Source organism: Coenobita brevimanus, chromosome 103 (assembly GCF_032717465.1).
Source record: "Coenobita brevimanus isolate Jiangsu-jjx chromosome 103, ASM3271746v2, whole genome shotgun sequence".
NCBI classification, from domain to species: Eukaryota; Metazoa; Arthropoda; class Malacostraca; order Decapoda; family Coenobitidae; genus Coenobita; species Coenobita brevimanus.
The window spans coordinates 37,398,936-37,422,250 of record NC_137056.1 but is presented as its reverse complement, the minus strand read 5'-3'; the positions used below and the strand labels follow the sequence as shown (position 1 = coordinate 37,422,250).

General features: G+C 42.2%; 1 protein-coding gene across 1 annotated transcript in view; it reads left to right on the top strand.

The window, feature by feature from the left end:
- Positions 1-23,315, top strand: part of LOC145415680 (uncharacterized) — an 80,106-nt gene that overhangs the window by 11,086 nt on the left and 45,705 nt on the right. The gene's annotated exons all lie outside the window — the stretch shown is intronic.

Genomic DNA, 23,315 nt, shown 5'->3' with positions numbered 1-23,315 from the left:
TTCAAGATGTTTAACAATGTGCTTATTAATTAAAGTTTCAAAGACCTTACCAAGAGAAGATGTGACAGCTATTGGTCTGTAATTGGAGGGGTCAGGCGAACTTCCTTTCTTGGGAACTGGGTGGATATTGACTTCTTTCCATGAATTTGGGAATAAAGAAGTATATATGCATAGTGTGAATAATTTAGCTAGGACAGAGGCAAGTTCAGGGGAACACTTTTTCAAAACAATTGGCAGAATTCCATCTGGGCCTGGAGCTTTGTTGGTAGGGAAATTGATGATTTAGGACAACAGTACTGTGCATTTCACCTAATATGGTACTTTACACTCACACTGACTTGCGTTTACAATTTCCTTTGTTTAGTTGTACAGAGATACATGAGTGCTTTTATATTAAAACCTGATACATACTGGTACATATTTCTATCTATCTATCTATTGCCAGACACCACAATCCCGCAAAGGGTGGCCATTTGACACTGAGTTAGTTGTTTTACAGGGAGGGGCACCAACCCTCCACCAACCCACTTGTTGACACGTAGGGAGCACGTATGATTTGGTTATGTGGTTACCACCCAGCGTTGTAAATGGTTTCTTGGCTTACAGGAAACCATTTGGCTTGTCACTCAATGTAAAGCCACCTGTAAAGGAAAGAAAAGGTACATATTTAAATATGGTTAAGATAGTGTACCGAAGTACCTGAATAAAATTTACAGAGGAAGGGAATAAAAGAATGTTAAGTTATTTGCTTTGACAGAATAATAGATTTGTGATCAATGAACTGAGGGAGAAAGAAAGAAAATGAAAAAGAAATAAAATTGACGGGGTGGCAAAAGAGAATACTGTTGTGAATGCAGACTTATCTCGGGTTCAGCACTTATTCAGGGGAAAGGACATCCATTCCTATCTGTTGAGAGTAGGGAGTAATTATAGGCAGGAAAGTGAATGGAGTTCTCCTGACGTCAGGGTTGGAAAAAATCATGGATTTTTTTTTTTTTTAATCAAAAGAATTGATTTTTTGATCAGTCCTTGTCCGAGCTGCAAGGCTTGGTGGATGAGTTTGAGAGAGTGTGTAAGAAACGGAATCTAAAGGTGAATGTAGGGAAGAGTAAAGTGATGGTCTTTGAGAGAGGTGAAGTCAGTGAATGTACAGCGAGGTTGGATGGTGAGGAATTGGAAAATGTGAGTACGTTTAAGTACAGTACCCTCGCGTCCAACACGCGTTTCTCCAGCACGATTCACGTCCAGCACGGAGAGCAAAAAATTAGTACGATTTAATACAATTTAATTACTGTAACATGGGTGCATTAGCATAACACACACGGAGCTCCGAAAAAGTGGGCGAAATCGGCAGAGTTCACCTCTAGCACGATCACCCCCGGTCCAACACGGTCATACTGGACATTCCTATGATGCTGACAGCCAATCTGATCAAGTTACCTCCCCCACCCGCTATCGTGACATGATCGTGATGTCGCCCAATCAAAAATGCTTCTGCTCTCACGTGATGTTTTGTTTTAATTTCTCCCGCCACAGTGCCACTCAGTCGCATAATTCGCATTGGAAGGTGCTTTTTTCTCGCTGCATTTTCTGCCCTTGCTACTGCATTTTATCCTGCTCACGATGCCTAGGAAGCCTTCTAAGAACCCCAAGAAGTGGCGGCACCTCCCTCAGGCCACCAAGTTAGAAATCATCGAGAGGAAGAAGAAAAGGGAGAGGAAAGTGGACATCGCCAAGGCCTACGACCCAGCGTGAGGACCATAATAAAAAACCAAGACAAGATCCTGGCAGCAGTGAAGGCTTACAGAGTGATAGGACAAGCAGAAGCAGGACCTTCCATGGATGTGGATGAGGATAGTGATTTTGAGTGTGATTTCGCAGGATTAATGCGGGAGGTTGAGGAGGAGCAGCAGCCATTACCTGCTAGTGTCGCCAGCAGCCATCCTCCGGGGACCCAGTAGGACTACCTACAGCCTTGGATTCCACCTTCCATTCCCAGCAAGCCCACCAACACTATCCTAAAAGGTTAGTTATCATTCATAGTACAGCACCATTTATTATAATTACAGTAGTACCAATATATGTAAAGGTATATGGTAGGTATTTAGGGTGACTTTTCCTAGGGTTGCTGACATAATTCATTTTTCCCCATAAGTTCTGTTGTTTGTCCAACACGTTTTTGGTCCAACACGGGACCTGTGCATGACAATATTACCGTGTTGGACACGAGGGTACTGTACTTGGGTAGTGTGATGAGTAAGGATGGAGGTTTGGAGGGTGAAGTGCTTGAAAGGGTACAGCAGGGAAGAAAGGTTGCTGGTTCTTTGAAAGCAGTGATAAGAAACAGGGAAGTGAGCATGGAAGTGAAAAAGTTACTACATGACAGTATTGTGATACCAACTCTAACGTACGGAAGTGAAGCTTGGACATTGTTGGAAGGACACAAGTCAAGAGTGAGAGCAGTGGAAATGAGTTATTTAATAGGAGCCTGTGGAGTCACGTGCAGAGACAGGCTGACGAATGAGGATATAAAGGAACGTTGTGGTGTGGATGTGGATGTGATAGGAAGCGTTATGAGGAATACACTGAGGTGGTTTGGCCATGTGGAGAGGATGGAGGGTGAAAGACTGACGAAGAGAGTGTATATGAGTGAGGTGGAGGGGGAGAGAGGGAAGGGGAGGCCGAGGATGAGATGGAGGGATGGGGTGGAGAGGTATATGAGAGAGGGGGGTGTGAGTTGGGAGCAGGGCAGTGAAATGGCGGGGGACAGGGCGACTTGGAGGCGATTTGTTTGTGGCCACCCCAAACGGGATTGAGGCGTCTGGCAATAGATAGATAGATAGAATTGATTTGTTTAATTTAAATTAGATTTTTTTTAAAATCTGATTTTTTTTTTTTTTTTTTTCAACTCTGTTTGTGCCTTTGGGAATTCTGTCAAAAGAGTACTGTACTGGGTCCTTTTTCCTCCCACTTGCTGCATTGCGTCAGTTAGGCATGATTATATATCACTGTTCAAATAAACAGGTGTACAAAACTGAAAATAATAATGTGAATGGGAAGTGAGAGTAAGGCAGTGCACCACAGGCTAGCACTTCTTGATATGGGGAAGGTTGGAAAAAATAGCATATCTATATATTTTTTAAAATCTGTCATATTTTATTTAATTTAGATTTTTAAATTTAAATTGATTGTTTTACTTTATTGGATTTTTTGAAATTATTATTATCATTTTTTTTTCACTTTTATGAAGACTTTTTTTTGTACTAAGCCTTTATTAGTATTAAATGAAATCATATTTTGGTATACATTTATAACCAAACCATACGTGCTCCCTACGTGTCTGCAAGTGGGTTGGTGGAGGGTTAGTGCCCCTCCCCGTAAAACAAATAACTCAAAGTCAAATGGCCACCCTTACGGGAATATGGTGTCTGGCAATAGATAGATAGATAGATAGATAGATTTATTACCCAAAATTTGCTATACAACTTGAAAAGACTTGATGCATTGAAGGCTATCCTAACCGGAGCATTTATTGTTATTATCAAATGGCCTTCTCTCCTCTATTTTTAAATATTTGCCTTGTAACAAAAGGCAATCACTGGTGCCTGACTTGATCAAGCTCAGAACAGGAAGAGTACCGTACAGGCCAAGCAGACTTGATGCATCTGTACAATACACATCCATCACATTCTCAGCCTTCATTTTTACTGTATTTAAATAAAAAATCAACTTTGATTTAAATCATGATTTTTTTCAGTCTGATTTAAATTGATTTAAGTCACATGATATACATAATTTGATTTTAATCATAACAACCCTGCCCGATGCCTGCCAGACAAGCAACCAAAATACTTTCTAGCTAGACTACCAGACAAGCAACCAAAATACATTCTAGCTTGATAAAGTTTCCTTTCTCTCTTTCTCAGTTAAGTACAGTAATACCTTGGTATACGATACCCCTAGATGCGATACCCTGGCTTTACGATGGGGGTAGAAATTGCACTATACCCTGCCTAACAATAGCCAAATCCTGGTTGAACGATGGGTTTTGATTTTTCTTACCGACTTTGATGATATTTTAGACTAAAATTGTGTGTTTAAGTTGATTTATAAACTGTTTTTAGATTTTGATTAATGTGTTTTGGTGAGCATAGTCATTTTGGGGTACAGTTTACTAAGTTTGATTTTTTTTCAGAGTTATATTTAACAATATTCTTATTTGATTTGTTGCTTTTAGTGAGTTATTTAAAGGTGATAGACTTAGGTTGGCTTCCTTTGACAGCTGTTAGGCCAGGTAGATTGCCTTTAAACCTGTTTTTGGGCTCATCTGGGTGGGTTTTGGACTTGGCTGGGGGGCAAACCCAAGGCTGGTAAACGGTCCACATTGAAATACATGTTAAAAGTACCCCGATATACGATACCCTGCCTAACAATGGGGTTTTTCCTAACCAATTAGACTTTAAACCGGGGTATGCCTGTATTCATTGATGTCCAGGAATATGATTTAGGATGATGATTTTCCATTCTAATATTTTCTTCCTGTTGTCCAAGAAATTAGTATGACAAATAGAGGACACATTTCATTGATTATTGTGTCTGTGTGCTTGTCTGATATTACTTTGGTGGTGCGTCTAGGTCTTCATGGACCATCACCTCCATGTGATGATCCATACTAATTGCACTTTGTGTGTGTGTGTGTGTGTGTGTGTGTGTGTGTTATAAATATTGCATTTACCTCATCTCTAGTTCTAAAGAGGGGCAACCACCACATGATTCACGTACAGATCTTTTTTATTCACGACATATTTCATATTCTGTACAAAATTTTTCCATTAGTAGTACGGTCCAACGCAAATCTACCCTATAGGTTTATTTTGAAACTCTTTAACCCTTCTGTGGCTGCTGGTGTCGAATGACTTTTAGCCGATAGAATGGCCACAGGTGTCGTTTGAGTGCGGCCTATGAAAAACTGCAAAAATTTTTGGGAAGCGAACGAACATTCTGAACGTCTTCAGACTGACCTACGCTACACTCTCATTTACCCCATCAAGCAGTTGGGCCTGCTGCTGTGGTGAGTGGATTTTCGATTTTTTCAATCCTGGCCATGCCTAATCAAGCACAGCTACACCTATTATCTCGACTCAGCCAGAAAATATCATCCTTGTCATCTCTTGCAAAACACTCACAACCACCTGTTTATACAGGCACAACAAAAAAGACATGATAATAAGTGAAAAATACTGTACATTTTTGTCTTGGTATCTTCACCTATTTGCTCAAGTTTGTTGTACTGGTTTGGATCATTCGATGCAGTGCGACTTGTAGGAAACTGTGAAAACGTAGGGGAAGTGAGCGAACATCTAGGACATGAGACTGACCTTGACTTCACCCTCTCACATATCATCTGTCAGTTCACCACCTGCTGCCGTGACGTGTGGATGTATGATTTTTTTGCTCGTGGCCATGCCTAAAAACACATAGTTACACCCATTATCTTGACCCAGACAGGAAATATAATGTTTATCCTCCCCTGCAAAACACACACAATCACCCAGTTTACGAGACAGCAACATATATTGCGAAAATAATGAGGTAAAATGACAGAGAATGGTGAATGTGTTGTTATGGAAAAAATATGTTTTCCCCTGTCTGTAAACATATTTATTTCTGCTTTGTCTCTGTATTAGTAATAATTAGACATATTCTTAGTTTTCAAACTGCATTACGATTCTATTTCTGGCCATGTATGTGGTGTGGGGGCTGGAAGTTGCAACTCAACTTCCATATTGCTAATCAGATCTGACCCTCCACTTTCATCTCCTGTGGGAGAGTCTAGCATCAGAGGATGGACAATTTTCTCATTTAAGACTGAAAATTTAACCTTTTCACTCCCTTTGCCAAGCATGGGCACAACGATAACTTAAAAAATAACTCGAAACTGCCATAAACATACAGTGGATTCTCAAATTTCGATGGGGATATGTACAAAAAAACTGCATCGAAATTGAAAACATCAAAATTTATACTGAACTTCTTATGGGAAATATTAGTTTGGGTCCTGGGCCTCCAAACCTAACTACCTAAAATCATTATTTTTTGCCCACACCCCCTGTAAACATTATGAACTGTAATTGTGATTAAGTAACTGTTGTTTTGCATTGTATTGCCATACTGTCAGCAAGTGTATACTTGGTGTATTTCTGCCCTTTCCTGTATTGCCATTTCTCCTTTGGCTGCGAAGATTTAGAGGTGCCAGGTTGCACTCGTCTATTAACACTGCTACCCGAAGAACCACTCTTGCTTGCCATCTTGAAACAGGTAAGTTGCAACGAAAATACAAAGAAAGTACAGTACATACAACTAAACTGCAGTGAAATGCATGTCCACATATGGAAGGTACAGGCTGAAAGTGCAGCACTTGGCTGTAGAGGGCTGGTTGCTGGCAAAACAGTCGCAAGATGGCCGCCGACAATAGAGCATTGCCTTGCACATGGCTTGTTGTTGTTGGTGCCTACTCCCATCCGGGAGCTCTTGTCCTTAAACAACGTGACTTATTTTTTTTCTCAGTCTCTATTGTTCATTTCTATGTTGCTTCGTATATTCATAATTACTGTACTTTTCTTTGTTTCAGTATTCTGCCTACTGTACAGTATTTGCTACCACCTGTAATTCATTTTGTTTTAGTTTTTCTACTATTGCTTTTCTTCCTCCACTTTCTCATGTTATATCTTCGAGTTATTAAAGTATTGATACAAACCTTTCAGCATTGGAAGAACATATAAGTAATGCATTTTATTTACCTTTAGTGCTTTGTAGGGTATCCTTTACGCTTCTTCACGGACCTGAGATGTCTTGAAAGTGAAAGGGCGAGGCTCCTGAGGTGCTGGAGGGTTATTTTCTCTCAGGAGTCACGAATTGCAGCTTCCAGCTTAGGCAGAGAGCTCACGTCCTTCCCTTGGAGACTCTTCTTTACGAGGTACCAGAGGTTTTCAATTGGGTTGAGGTCTGGGCTATTTCCGGGCCAGTCTTTCATGAATGAGACCTCGCAGTCATGAAGCCATTTTGTGACTGATTTGGCCTAGTGAGCAGGTGCACCGTCCTGTTGAAACACTCGTGCACCTGTTAGCTCGAAGGAGTCTGGTAAATGATCACACAGAAGCTCCAGGTAAACATCCTGATTCACTCTAATGTTCTTTGGAAGCACAACAAGCTTCCCCAAATCTTGCCCCGAAAAACAAGCCCATACCATGAGTGAATCAGGATGTTTAACTGTGCTTTCTATGTACCGTAGGTCAAGTGGGTCACTACCTTTGCGTCGGTACACACGTGCTCCTCTGTTACAGGCTACACTAAACGTTGCCTCATCAGACCACAACACTGACAACCATTGCTCCTCACCCCAGTGGAGATATTTATTAGCAAAGGCAAGCCTACGAAGTCTCTGGTTCTTTGTGAGAAGAGGCTTCTTCACAGGCCTGTGACTTGTGTAACCAAGTTCATGAACCCTACGAGACACAGTTCTCACAGACACCTCACCAAACACTTCCGGGTTGCTTTCCTTTATTTTTCTTGCGCTCACACGAGGATTAAACTCCACTGCACGTTTTAAAACATTAACAGACCTTGGGGAAGTGTTCCTAGGCCTAGCAGACTGCGGCTTCTTTGTGGGAATTTCACCACTGTTTTTCACTCGAAACCGCGCACACCAACGACGCACTGTCGATCGTACCACACCAACCAATTCACTGATTTCCTTTGTCTGGTGGCCTGCCTCCTTTAGAGCAATGATCTGGGATATGATTTCACTCAATAGTTCACGGGTAGGTGCGATAACAAATTGGCGAAAGCCAAAACACTGCGGGACACTCGGTAAAAAATGGCGCAATTTCAGAGGGAGACGCGGCAGAGCTCCTCTCTCTCAGGCAGCCCGTGGGCAACTGAGGCGGGAACCAACCAGCGCGTTGGAAGGCCTCGGGCTACCGTGACATCATGCTCGCGGCGCAAACTTGTGGCTCAATTTTTACCCCCCAAAATGGGTGATTCTTTTTTGGCCATAAGTATTGCGCGTCCGGCGGAAGGCGCTGCGTAATTTTGACGAGTACCGTATGTACTGAAATCATTCGATATCATCATATCTCATATGCACAACATTTCAGCATCATTTGCATTGTTTTGGGGGGTAAAAAAAAAAAAAAATGACAAGACCTGCTAAGTTGCACTGTGGCAGCGCCTCTGGGTGGCGGATATCGGGTGTCGATATTTATGCAACTTTCGTGTTTCATTGCAAGCCACAGAATGGGTCCAGGAAGCTGGGATTTGCACTGTTAGGTGCATCTGGACTTTCTCTTCAACATGGCAAGGGAAGAAGATCAATTTTCGAAACTTCAGAAAATGGCCCCCACGTCAGCCTGGGGTGCACGTAAAATTCTGGACCCACGGCCATGGAGGGGTTAAAGTTTTGAAAATCCCTTCATAGTATTGTGTGGTTAGTGAACTAAGATTAAGATCTCCACATCTCCACTTAGGCTTGTTCAGTGGCCAACCTTACCTGAATTTCATTATGGAATGCATAATGAACGAACATCATCAGGAATGGTGATATTGGATATGCACATTTTTCCTTTTGATATAGTAATCCAAAGACAAGCAGCTATGAAGGCAGGAAGGAAGAAGGCAGCTGAGTGAACTGCAGGAGGAGTGTTTTTGGCAGGATGGAGTTGCATTGGCCCATGTGAGGTGATGCATCATACAGATCTGCAAAAATCATTTTATATGCAGTGATGCAAATGAAATGAGTAACCGTGGGGGCACTGTGGGAGTGCAGATCAGCTCACCTCGCGGCGTGTGTCTCCATTGTGCAAGTCTCCTGTGGGGGGGGGGGTTAAGATTTTTGTTTCCTCTTCTCCCCGATGTAAGTTTTCATCAGTATATTTAAATTCCTTGTGTCCTTAAACCACAAGTACTCTACATCACGGTGATGTCATTAAGGATGGTGAATATTCGAGATGAAAGTAAAAGCAAGTACAAACGTTGTGGCATTGGTTGTAATGTGACACAATATTCTACCTACCTTGCATATGATTTATGATCCAAAAATGACGATTTAGGAGTGTACAGTACATTGCATACTTGTGTGGTACATCACACCCACACCAACTTGTGTTTATGATTTTCTGTATTAAGTTGTAAGAAGTTCCATGGTTCATCATCATCATTGTCATCATCTAATTCAGTGTTGTCCCATGAGGAGCATAGGAGTCCGGGGCTAGGTAAGTTGGTCCTGTTAAGATGAGAGTGACCAGCCTCATTCATCCCTGAGTGGCATTACATGAGCAATAAACCCCAACCATCCCTTGGATATAAACCTACACTGGCTCGATCCGACTGGAGTGCCTTAATTTTCCACTAAACCACCAGGCCTCATAATTTGGTCGTATGGTTACCACCAAGCATAGTAAAGGGTTTCTCGGTTTACAGGAAACCATTTAGCTTGTCACTCAATGTAGAGTCACCCATAGGCAGAAGGAAGAGAAAAGAATGAAGGAAAGACAGAAGAGGAAGTAAGGAAAGAAGGAAGGAAGAGAAGAAAGGGCAGGCGCCCGAGAGCAGCACTGCATTGAGTGAGTGGATGGTGAGCACCCCAACTTACCACTTATTAATGATATGGTACATACATATATAGACATATATAGATATAGGTAATGTCATGCGCTAAGACTCCAAAATAAAGTGTACAAGCAGAGAGGAAAATAGAGAGTTAAATAATGTGCTTTGACAATTACTGAATCTGAATGAATGGGTAAAAATGAAAATGAGAGAAAATTGACAATGATGTGGACAAAAGAGAAATCTCTTGTGAATGAGGCACATCTTAGGCTGAGCAATAGATCAGGGGGGAAAGAACACCTTTGTATTCTCATATGTTGCAGAGTAGGGAGAAATTACAGGCAGTAAGGTGAAACAAGTTCTCACAAGACCTACGAGGCAAGCTAACTTACTGAAAGTTCCCTTCTTTCTTTCTCAATTCTGTATTCATTATTGTCCAGGAATATGATAAGGAAACATGATTTTCCAATGTACTCTAATATTTTCTTTGTGTCTTGCAGGAAATTGGCTTAGCAAATGGAGGAAACATTTTCATTCATGTATGTGTCTATATGGCTGTATAGCATTAATTTGGTTGTGCCTCTAGGTCTGTATGGACCATCACCTCCAAGCGATGGTTGATACAGAACATGACTTTTGTTGTTCCAGTATGTTGTTATTACAGCATTGACTTCAACTGTGGTTGCAAAGAGGGGCAGCTTCCCTTGTTTCATCAACAGGTGTTTTTTATTTCTAGAATTTTTTATATTTTATACAAATCTTATTCCACTAGTAGAACAATTCAAGGTGACTCATCACAGTTTTGTATGGGGCTTTTTTTCAAATGGATATTTTCAAGGTAACTCAGCTCTACAGTTCTGTACTGGGCTTGTTTTCAAGTGGATGCTTTTAAATTTTTAACCGTAAAAGGAGACATTCATTTCTCTGCAGGTTTGTGCAGGAATGCAAAGGACTTGAAAACTGAAATTGTTAGTGAACCTGATTATTGTGTAAGCAGTATATATAGTTTGTTCGTTCATTTTTGAAGGCTCCAACATGCTTGCATGCATTGGCCTGGGTGACCTAATAAAAGGAGACATTTCTTTCTCTGCAGGTTTGTGCAGGAATGCAAAGAACTTGAAAATTGAAACTGTTAGTGAACCTGATTATTGTGTAAGCAGTATATATAGTTTGTTCATTCATTTTTGAAGGCTCCAACATGCTTGCATGCATTGGCCTGGGTGACCTAATAAAAGGAGACATTTCTTTCTCTGCAGGTTTGTGCAGGAATGCAAAGAACGTGAAAATTGAAACTGTTAGTGAACCTGATTATTGTGTAAGCAGTATATATAGTTTGTTCGTTCATTTTTGAAGGCTCCAACATGTTTGCATGCATTGACCTTGGTCACCTAATGGCGGCTCTCCATGCTGCTTGGTCTTTGGCAGCTTCCCTATGCAGTCCCTTATCCCTGATGTCACACTAAGTGACCTTTAGGTCTTTTTTGTTCTACCTCTTGCAACTCTACCCATAACATTAACACTTCTCACTTTCTGCACCCAATTTTCATCCCCCATCCTCTCCACATGCCCAAACCATCTCAATCTACCTCTCCTTATCACAACACCAGTACACTCTAGTCTCATCCTACCTCTCAACTCTTCCATTATATAACCTAGCCCTTCCAGACCTCACATTCAGAGATGCACTGCACATCTACCTAATCATTGTCATTTCTGTGTGTTTAAGCCTGCGAATATCCTCTTCCTTTACTGCCCAAGTCTCACTACCATACAGCATTACACTCCTAACATATGCTGTATACAAAGATCTCGTAGCACAGAGTACAGAGGGAAAGCCCTCTCAATGTCAGGAGAGGCAACAGCTCCCTGAACTTCTTCCAACCACTCCTCACTCTATCCACAGAGCTAGCTCCAGCCCCACCTACAGCACATAACATGTCTCCCAAATAACAGAACTCTTCCACACACTCTAGAGACTCACCAGCAAGTTCAGTCCTTTCACACCTGACAATCTCCACCTGCTCTCCCTGACACACCGCACATTACATTAAGGTCATTACACACATGAAATCAGCATTATCTTGCAGTGTACCTCTAATACCACAACATCTCTTGTGCATCCACTTATCACAGACACTGCATAAGATGAAATTATTTCCCATGCCGTTATGGCAAATTGCACATGACCAATCTCCTTCTTTGACAGTTCCACCACCAACCCTAGATACTATGACTTTTGTTTTACCGGCATTTACTCTTAAGCCCTTGTGCCTCATACCATCTCTCCACTTCCTAAATCTTTCCTCTGCCTCCCTTTCATTCTCTGCAGTCAGCACCAAATCATCAGCATATGACATCTCCCATGGGAGTCCATTTCTGAAATCAGGTGAGAGGGCTTCAAGTACCATGATAAATAACAAGGGGCTCAAAACTGACCCCTGGTACACACCAACATTCACGGAAAACTCATCATTCAAATCTCCATTCACCCTTATGTGGGTGCGAGCACCCACATATATGGCCATAACCACCCTATCCAGCCACTCCTCAGTCCCAAGCTTTCTCATTGCCCACTTCACCACCTCTGTAGAGGCTGTCAAAAGCCTACTCCATATCAACAAAAACAAAATACAGTTCCCTTTTCTTTCCTATAAATTTTTCCTGAAGCCTTTGAACAATGAATATGGCATCAGTGATCCTTTTGCCTGGCATAAACTCAAACTGCATCTCATCAATATTCACTCTTTCTCTAATCATACCTAGAATCTGTCCATTACCTTCATTATTTGGTCTAAAAGCTTTATGCCTCTATAATTCCTCTTTCCAGTTTATATAAAGCTTGTAGAAAACTTGGCTCATTTAGTTTAGGAGGGACAGCTGCTGAAGATGAGAGAAGGGCACCAGTATGAGTGCAACAGTTTGTTAAACTAAGTATATAACCCATTTATGTGACACAGTTTGCATAATAAAGCTATTAGTCAGTATAGGAATGTCTTACACTGAACAGTTTTTATTTAGAGGGTACAGGGCATTGCGGTTCCCAGGCTGCCGCTTCCGCCCAATAGAGAGGGGCCCGAACCTGGGAGTAGCGTCCCAGGAGGCTGCCCTATCAGTGGGTGTATAATGGCGGGATAGTTGCAGTGCCAAGACGCGCTTGGAGGGTGTCCCTGCAGCTGTCCTGGCAGGGTGCCCCGAGGCCACTACCACAGCCACTGGTAAGCTGGTGGGCTAGGGGTCCCAGATCCATTGCCTGGACCTGGGATTGTGCGGTGAGTGGGACCTGTGCTGTGTCTGTCCCCATTTATTAATACTGAAGATGACAAAACAAAAAAGGTTTCAAAGCAAGCCTGAGGACAGTAAATCACCCATGGGGATGAGGGTGGGTTCATGGAATGTGGGAAGTTTGAGGGGAAGAGCAGGGGAAGTCGTTGAGGCATTCAGTAGGAGGTGGGTGGACGTGGCGTGTTTGCAGGAAGTCCGGTACAGGGGTGGATCAGCCAGAAAGATTGTTGGGAAGGACTGTTGCTATAAGTTGTTTTGGCAGGGGAGGACAGACGGATATGGAGGTGTTGGTGTGATGGTTGCGGAGAAATGGGTGGAATATGTTATGAATGTTTTGAGAGTAAGCGATAGGATATTGGTTGTGAAAATTCTGTTGGGAAGAAAGATAGCTGTGATTATATCGGCATATGCTCCACAGGCAGGATTGGATGAATCAGAGAAAGATAGATTTTGGGATGATTTAATACGTGTTGTGGGTGGTATGCGGGATGATGAGATAGTGATTTTGGGAGGGGACTTAAATGGTCATGTAGGTGAAGCAGCCCAAGGTTATGAAGGAGTGCATGGGGGATGTGCATATGGTCTAAGTAATGCAGAAGGGGAAAGGATACTCGAGTTTGGGGAGGCAACGGACATGATTGTGTGCAACACATATTGTAGGAAAAGAGACAGTAGGTTAATTACGTATGAGTCTGGGGGAAATAGCAGTCAGATAGATTATTTTCTGGTTAGGAGGGCCGATAGGAGGTTAGTGAGGGATGTTAAAGTTATAGGAAGTGAGGAGTGTGTGCAGCAGCACAAACTATTGATTTGTGATATGGTGCTTAAAGAACAAATGATGAAAAAGAGGACTTATGTACCTAGGAGGAAAATATGGAAGCTGAAAAACCAAGTAGTAAGGGATGCCTTCTATAGCGAGTTGAGGAGAGTGGTGGCTGAACAGGGAGCTGTAGACAGAGGCGTTAATGAACAGTACAGAGCCCTCAAGAACAATTTCTTGAGAGTTACTGATGTAACATGCGGCTGGACAAGAGGACCACCAAGACATAAAGTAACTTGGTGGTGGGATGAGGGTGTAGAAGCTGCAATTAAGGAGAAAAGAAGGCTTTTCCAGGAATGGAAGAAGGGTGGTAGCAAAGAGGAATATTTGGCTGCCAAGCGTAGGGCTAGGAGAGAGGTATACAGGGCAAAGTCTGAGTCACAGAGACAATTACTTGATAACCTAAATCATGGAGAAAGGAAAAATATATTTAGGGTGGCAGGTCAGGTGAAGAGGGATAATCGGGATATCATAGGTGAGCAGTGTGTGAAGAATGATGAAGGAAGGGTAGTGGTGAACAGTGAGGATATTAAAGATGCATGGAGAGAGCATTATAACCGGTTGTTGAATGAGGAGTTTGACTGGGACAGGGAAGGTTTGGAGCCAGCAGATCCAGTGTCTGGCCCTTGGCCTTTGATTGATACTGCTACTGTGAGTGAGGCAATAGGCAGGATGAGGGTGGGGAAGGTAGCAGGTGTGTCTGGGTTGACTGCCGAAATGTTGAAGGCCTCAGGCGATATAGGGGTGAGTTTAGTCACTGACCTGATAAATAGGATTATTTATGAGTGTGTTGTCCCAGATGATTGGCTGAAGAGTGTAATTGTAAATGTGTATAAAGGGAAGGGTGATGCCCTGGAAAGAGGGAATTATAGAGGTATAAAGCTTTTAGATCAGATAATGAAGGTAATGGAGAGAGTTTTAGAAGGTATGATTAGAGAAAGAGTGAATATTGATGAGATGCAGTTTGGGTTTATGCCAGGTAGGGGGACCACTGATGCCATATTCATTGTTCGACAGCTTCAGGAAAAATATATTGGTAGGAGAAGGGATCTTTATTTTGTTTTTGTTGATTTGGAAAAGGCCTTTGACAGAGTCCCTAGAGAGGTGGTGAAGTGGGCAATGAGAAAGCTTGGCTTGGAGGAGTGGCTGGTTAGGGTGGTTATGGCCATGTATGTGGGTGCTCACACCCAGGTGAGAGTGAATGGAGATTTGAGTGATGAGTTTTCCGTGAATGTTGGTGTGCATCAGGGGTCAGTCTTGAGTCCCATGTTGTTTATCATGGTACTTGAAGCCCTTTCACGTGACTTTAGAAACGGACTCCGTGGGAGTTGTTGTATGCTGATGATTTGGTGTTGATTGCAGAGAATGAAAGGGAGGCGGAGGAAAGGTTTAGGAAGTGGAGAGATGGTATGGGGCAAAAGGGTTTAAGGGTAAATGCAGATAAAACAAAAGTGATGATATCTAGGGTTGGTGGCGGTACTGTCAAAGACGAGGGAGAGTGGCCATGTGCAGTTTGCCACAAGGGCGTGGGAAGTAATTCCATCTTGTGCGGTGTGTGTGATAAATGGGTGCATAAGAGATGTAGTGGTATCAGAGGTAGACTGCGAGATAATGCTGATTTTATGTGTACGGCGTGCCGGGGTGAGCAGGTGGAGATCGTCAGACGTGAAAGAATTGAACTTGCTGGTGAATCTCTTGAGTGTGTGGAAGAGTTTTGTTATTTAGGAGACATTTTGTGTGCTGGAGGTGGGGCTGGAGCTAGCTCTGTGGCTAGGGTGAGAAGTGGTTGGAAGAAGTTCAGGGAGCTCTTGCCTCTCCTGACATTGAGGGGGCTCTCCCTACGTGCTAAGGGGTCTTTGTATGCAGCGTGTGTTAGGAGTGTAATGCTGTATGGCAGTGAGACCTGGGCAGTGAAGAAGGAAGACATTCGCCGGCTCAGACGTACAGAAATGACAATGATTAGGTGGATGTGCAGTGCGTCCCTGCGTCCAAGGCCTGGAGGGGCTGGGTTTACAATGGAAGAGTTGAGAGGTAGGATGGGACTGGAGTGTATTGGTGTTGTGATGAGGAGAGGTAGATTGAGGTGGTTTGGACATGTGGAGAGGATGGGGGATGATAGTTGGGTGAGGAAGGTGAGAAGTGTTAATATTGGGGGTGGGGTTATGAGGGGTAGACCGAGAAAGACATGGGACGAGGTCATTAAGTGTGACCTTAGGGTTAAGGGACTGAACAGGGAGGCTGCAATGGATCGTGCAGCATGGAGAGCCGCCATTAGGTGACCAAGGCCGACACATGCAAGCATGTTGGAGCCTTTAAAAACGAACGAACGAACGAACGAAAGTGGGCACTCCAATCGTATTGAGCCTGTGCATTTTTCTGTCCAAGGGGTGGTTGGGGTTTATTGTTCACGTAATGCCACTCAGGGATGAGTGAGGCTGGTTACTCTCATCTTAAATGTCAGGCCCAAGTCGCCTAGCCCTGGACTCTTACACCTTGGGGCAACACAGGATTAGATGATGGATGGATGGTTGGGATGTGTACTAAAGGGTCAGGATTAATGCAGTTCACACTAGAACATAACACAGGTGTGGTAGTCTGTGAATATAATCATTATGATTTTGTATTAGATACAGTTAGTCCTTGTTTCAAAGCTGTTTCATTATTTGGGATGGAAAAAGATTCAGAGTTCTGTATAAGTTGCTGATGATTTAATACCTGTTCTTCACATACAGTTTCTTAAGATTAACTATGAAATTGTTTTAAAGTGAGAAGTGGCATTTTTATTTTACTTATTTCATAAACTAGAAAGAAAGGCAGTGTGAAAGGGGAAATAGTAGGGGAGTGAAAGATAGGAATAATAGATTGTTGGTGGAGAAGAGAGAGAAATTGAGGAGTTGGAAGGAGCACTTTGAGGTTTTGTTGAATGTAGAGAGTGAGAGCAGTGCGAGTATAGGTGGTTGGGGAATGGATGGGAGAAGAAGAGATGAGTAGAGGGAGGAAGAGATCAATAGGGCGGGAGTAGTGGAAGCAATGAAGAAGATCAAGATGGGAAAGGCCCCAGGAATTGATGGAGTGTGTGGTGAAATGTTGAGGTATGGGGGTGAGATTGTTGTGGCGTGGATATGGAAGTTGTGTAGATTGGCTTGGGAAGAGGGAAGGGTTCCAGAGGACTGGAAATTAGGTATAACTGTTCCTTTATACAAAGGAAAAGGGGAGAGAGAAGTATGTGGTAACCGTAGGGGTATTTGTCTTCTTTGTGTGACTTGAAAAATATATGGTAGAATACCCACTGATAGGGTTAGGCATATGACAGAGGATGTAGTTGGAGAAGAACAAGGGGGATTTAGGAAGGGAAAAGGGTGTGTAGATCAGATATTTGTTCTAAGATGTTTAGTGGAGAAGTGTCTAGAGAAGGGAAAGAAAGTGTATGCTGCCTTCATGGACTTGGAGAAAGCTTATGACAGAATAGATAGGTGAGGTATATGGAAGGTATTAAGAATATATGGAGTGGAGGGGAAATTGTTGAGTGCTGTGAAGAGTATGTATGAAGGAGCTAGGGCTACAGTGTGAGTGGATGGTGAGCTGAGTGAGTTCTTTTATCTCAGTGTGGGACTGAAACAGGGTTGTGTGATGTCTCCATGGCAGTTTAATATATACATGGATGGGGTCGTAAAGGAGGTGCAAGGTAGGGCAGTGGATGTGGAGGTGGCTCTAATGAATGAGGGTGAGATTTGGAAGATGCCAGTTTTGATGTTTGTTGATGATACAGTATTGTTGAGTGAAGATGAATGGGAGTTGCAAGGTTTGGCGAATGAATTTGGGACAAGGTGTAGGAAGAGGAATCTGAAAGTTAATGTAAACAAAAGTAAAGTTATGGTGTTTGAGAGGAATGAAATCACAGAATGTACAGTCAACAAGAGTTTCACCTGGACCCCCTAGTTGCAGGATATGGCTAACGTGGCAGCAGCACGTGTCTGTGTGTTCGTGTGTACATGCCTGAGAATTTTTGGAATCATCAAGCTTCATCCTCTTTGCCGTATTATATTATTATATGGTCATTGTATTATGCTGTGATATTGGCTAATAAATCTGTGTGATTGGGATAACGAGCTGTGCACTATGCTATTTATAAAGTCTGATTTATATAAACTAATTCTTCTCTCATCTTGTAGCGTGAACCACGATACAGGTTGGGTTGTGGTTCAGCAACATCGTGCCATTTATGAGTGAACTTGCTCACTCTCTGAACCACAACTCAACCTGTATCATGGTTCACGCTACAAGATAAAAGAATTATTTTAAATAAATCAGACTTTATAAAATGCATAGTGCACAGCTAATTATCCTGGTCACACAGTATTTATTAGCCAATATCACAGCATAATACAATGACCATATATTAATAAAATACAACAAAGAGCATGAAGCTTGATGATTCGATAAATTCTCGGGCATGTACACACGAACACACACACACACACACGCGCTGTTGCCACATTAGCCATATCCCGCGACTAGGTGGTCCAGGTGGAACTCTTGTTGACTGTACAGTGAGGTTGGATGGTGAGAATATGGAGCATGTGAGTGCATTCAAGTACTTGGGTAGTGTGATGAGTAAGGATGGAACATTGGGGGGATGAAGTGCGTGAAAGGGTACAGCAGGGAAGGAAGGTTGTTGGTTCACTGAAAGCATTGATGAGAAATAGTGACGTGAGTATGGAAGTTAAGAAGTCACTGCATGATAGTATGGTGATCCCTACCCTGACGTATGGAAGTTAGGCGTGGACCTTGCAAGAGGGGAACGAGTCAAGAGTGAGAACAGTGGAAATGAGTTACTTGAGAGGAGCATGTGGAGTGACATGGAGGGACAGGTTGACGAATGAAGAAGTGAAGGAACGTTGTGGGGTGGATATGGATGCGGTTGAGAAGATAAAGAGAAATACAGTACACTGAGGTGGTTTGGACATGTGAAGAGAATGGAGAATGAAAGACTGACCAAGAGGGTGTATGTAGGTGAGGTGGAGGGAGGGAGAGAGAGGGGTAGACCGAGGATGAGGTGGAGGGATGGAATTGAGAGGTATATGAGGGAGGGGGGAGTGAGTTGGGGGGAGGGTACTCAAATGGCGGGTGACAGAGGGACATGGAGGCGTTTTGTCTGCAGCCATCCTTTGCGGGATTCGGGCATCGGGCTATAGATGGATAAACTAGAACCATGTGTCATTTAAGATAGTTTCACTTTCTGTCCACATCCAAGATTTTAAGTGAGAATTGACTGCACCTCATCACTACATGATATAACTGGGTAGAGTGGGAATAGTTGCTGGAAAGGGATGCCTTCATCAGTGACTGACACCTATAAATGTCCCTGTCACACAGAAGGATGATGGTGGACTGTAGAAGGGCAGCTTTAATCGGGTCGTCCATTGGGTTTCTGTTCAAATGAGCCTGGGAGCCACATCAGTAACAGTAGAGTGTGAGGATGCTGCTTTGAGGATGATTGGGCGGTTGTGCTCTTAAATCCAGTAAACTTATCATGTCCCTATGGCTTTATTCATATATTTCGTAGAATGTAGCTGAACATAAATGACATTACTAGTTTGCACTGCATTGTGGAAACTATCTATCTATCTATTGCCAGACGCCATAATCCCGTAAGGGGTGGCCATTTGACTTTGAGTTATTTGTTTTACGGGGAGGGGCACTAACCCTCCACTAACCCACTTGTTGACACGTAGGGAGCACGTATGGTTTGGTTATATGGTTACCACCCAGCGTTGTAAATGGTTTCTTGGCTTACAGGAAACCATTTGGCTTGTCACTCAGTGTAAAGCCACCTGTAAAGGAAAGAAAAGTAATAAAGTGACAGGAAAGATGGGAGAAATAAGAAGAGAGGAGGCAGGCACAGAAAAAAATGATAAGGGCTAAGGAAGAAATGGGCAACACTACATCAAGTGAGTGGATGATGGTCGCCACCACCTACCACATAATTCCTGCTATATATATTCAATTTCTTGCCTCCTCCTCCTCCTCCTCCTCCTCCTCCTTTCTTCTCCTTCTTTTCTTTTATTCAAACATTTTTCAGTTTGGTGCCATTGTGTTTATCTTCACTTGTTCACTTCAGACTTGTAAAATTGTTCCATGGAAACCTTTTTTCATTTTTTATTTAGAGTTGTTAAAGGAATTTGCCCAGTTAAAGATCAAATCACACGCACAAAAAATTTTGTGATCCTTTATTTTTGTATTTTCATTAACCATTATGAGGATATCCACAGAATTGTGTCAAGTATACTGTAGGCTAATTGTGTGGAGACCATCCTGTATTCCCTTGTGAATGATGGTGCACTCTAGTTACTGTATATATATATATATATATATATATATATATATATATATATATCAGGGTTGTTATTATTTAAATCAATTTAAATCAGTGAAAAAAATCATGATTTAAATCAAAATTGATTTTTTTTTTTTATCAGTACAGTAAAAATGAAGAAGACAGAGCATGTGTTGGACGTGTATTGTACAGATGCGTCAAGTCTGCTTGGCCTGTACTCATCCTGTACTGATCTTGATCAAGTCAGGCACCAGTGATTGCCTTGTGTTACATGGCAAATATTAAAAAACAGAGGAAAGAAAGCTCTTTGATCTACCTATCTATCTATTGCCAGACGCCATTATCCCGTAAGGGGTGGCCATTTGACCCTGAGTTATCTGTTTTACGGGGAGGGGCACTAGCCCTCCATCAACCCACTTGTTGACACGTATGGTTTGGATATATGGTTATCACTCAGTGTTGTATATGGTTTCTTGGCTTACAGAAAACCAATTGGTTTGCCACTCAATGTAAAGCCACCTGTAAAGGAAAGAAAAGCAGTAAGAAGTGACAGGAAAGATGGGAGAAAGAGAAGTAGGCAGGCACAGAAAATGAATGATAAAGGCTGAGGAAGAAGCAGGCAGCACTACATCAAGTGAGTGGATGATGGTCGCCACCACCTACCACTAGGCTCTTTGGTAATAACAATAAATGCTCCGGTTAGGAAAGGCTTTTATCATCTGGTCTTTTCAAGTTGTATACCAACTTTTGGGTAATAAATGTATGCCAGAATATGATTTCATTTAACAATGATAAATGCTTAGTACAAAAAAAAAAAGTCTTCATTAAAGTGAAAAAAAAAAAAAAAAAAAAAAATTTAAAAATCCAATTAAGTAAAATAATTTAAATTAAAAAATCTGATTTAAATAAAGTACTACAGATTAATATATATATATATATATATATATATATATATATATATATATAGTACATCCTTCAACTTTGCGAATTTTAACTTTGCGATTCACCAATTTTGCGAGGTAGTTTCAAAAGTCATGTATTTTTTAACATTTATGAACTTTGTGAGTGATCACACACTTTGCGAGGTCGAGTGGAGGGAGAGTCTTCTTCCCACACTACTCTTCCATGCGGAGTAGTGACGTCATGGTTCACTGGGCGTACTGCGCCTCCTAGTTCAGTGGTTTTCCGCCCCGCCACATTTGTTTGCACCTGTTCCCAAACAAGGTCACTGACCCTCACAATTTCGTGGTGCTCCTCACATTATCCCAGCAGTCTAATCTTGCACGAGTGTTATCACGGCGCCAACGGGTAAGAAGAACAAAAAAATAAGTTTGGAGACCAAACTGAAAATGATTGAAAGGAAAAAAGCAGGTAAAGGTAACTCTGCTGTTGGTCGGGAGTTTGGTGTTGGTGAATTGACAGTGAGAATGATTTTAAAGAACAGTGAACAAATCAGGCAAGCAGCAAAGAACTATGGAGGTGCTCAATTTGATTATAGAATAGTGATGGTATGATAGTGATGACGTTGGCCCCGCAGGGCCACAGTAGCCATACCCAAGCCTCGCCCCGCCACCAGTCCTGTACACCATGCCAGTCTTCGCATCAGTGTAAATGCATTTTTTTTTTTTACCTATGATGTTTTCTTACTATTACTGTACAGTACATCAGTTCATGTTTGTTTCATTTATCATCGTAAAATTAAGAGGTAGAGTCGAGAGAAAGAGTGGGAAAAAGTGCTTACCATGGGGTGATGTCAACCAATTTGCCTGTAATTCATATATTTAGTTGTTTCAATTTTGCGAATTTTGATTCTGTGAGGGTTTTAGTCGACCATATTTTCGCAAAATTGGAGGAAGGACTGTATACAGTATATATATATATATATATATATATATACAATTTTTTCTAACCCTGAGTGTGAGTAACCTCCCCCATACCAAGAAGGGCTAGCCTGTGGTGCCCTGCCTTACTCCCATTTCCCATTCACATTTATTATTTTCAATTTTGTACGTCTGTTTCTTTGAACAGTGATATATAATCATACCTAATGGATGCATTGCAGCAAATGGGAGGAAAAAAAAAAACAGTATGGTACTTTTTTGACAGAATTCCCAAAGGCACAAACAGTGTTGGAAAAAAATCACAGATTTAAAAAAAATCTGATTTAAATCCAAAACATCTGATTTAAATAAAAAAATTATTATTTTTTATTTTTTAAAAAGAATCTGTGATGTCTCCATGGCTGTTTAATATATACATGGATGGGGTTGTAAAGGAGGTGCAGGGTAGGGCAGTGGATGTGGGGGTGGCTCTAATGAATGAGGGTGAGATTTGGAAGCTTCCGGTGTTGCTGTTTGCTGATGATACAGTACTTTTGAGTGAAGATGAATGGGAGTTGCAAGGTTTGGTGAATGAATTTGGGACAGTGTGTAGGAGGAGGAATCTGAAAGTTAATGTAAACAAAAGTAAAGTTATGATGTTTGAGAGGAATGAAGTCACAGAGTGTGTAGTAAGGTTGGATGGTGAGGGTATGGAGAATGTGAGTGCATTCAAGTACTTGGGTAGTGTGATGAGTAAGGATGGAACTTTGGGGGATGAAGTGCGTGAAAGGGTACAGCAGGGAAGGAAGGTCGTTGGTACACTGAAAGCAGTGATGAGAAATAGGGAGGTGAGTGTGGAAGTTAAGAAGTCACTGCATGATAGTATTGTGATCCCTACCCTGACGTATGGAAGCGAGGCGTGGACCTTGCAAGAGGGGAACAAGTCAAGAGTGAGAGCAGTGGAAATGAGTTACTTGAGAGGAGCATGTGGAGTGACGTGGAGGGATAGGTTGACGAATGAAGAAGTGAAGGAACGCTGTGGGGTGGATGTGGATGTGGTTGAGAAGATTAGGAGAAATACTCTGAGGTGGTTTGGACATGTAAAGAGAATGGAGAATGAAAGACTGACTAAGAGGGTGTATGTAGGTGAGGTGGAGGGAGGGAGAGGGAGAGGTAGACCGAGGATGAGGTGGAGGGATGGAGTTGAGAGGTATATGAGGGAGGGGGGGGTGAGTTGGGGGGAGGGTAGTCAAATGGTGGGTGACAGAGGGACTTGGAGGCGTTTTGTCTGCGGCCACCCTTTGCGGGATTAGGGCGTCGGGCTATAGATAGATAGATAGATATATATACAGTATATAAATTTCATAGAATACAGAGTTATTTGATTAAGAGTGGTGTGGAACAGATAGAGAGAAAACCACCTGATGGTAGAGGATTGGGTGACATGGAG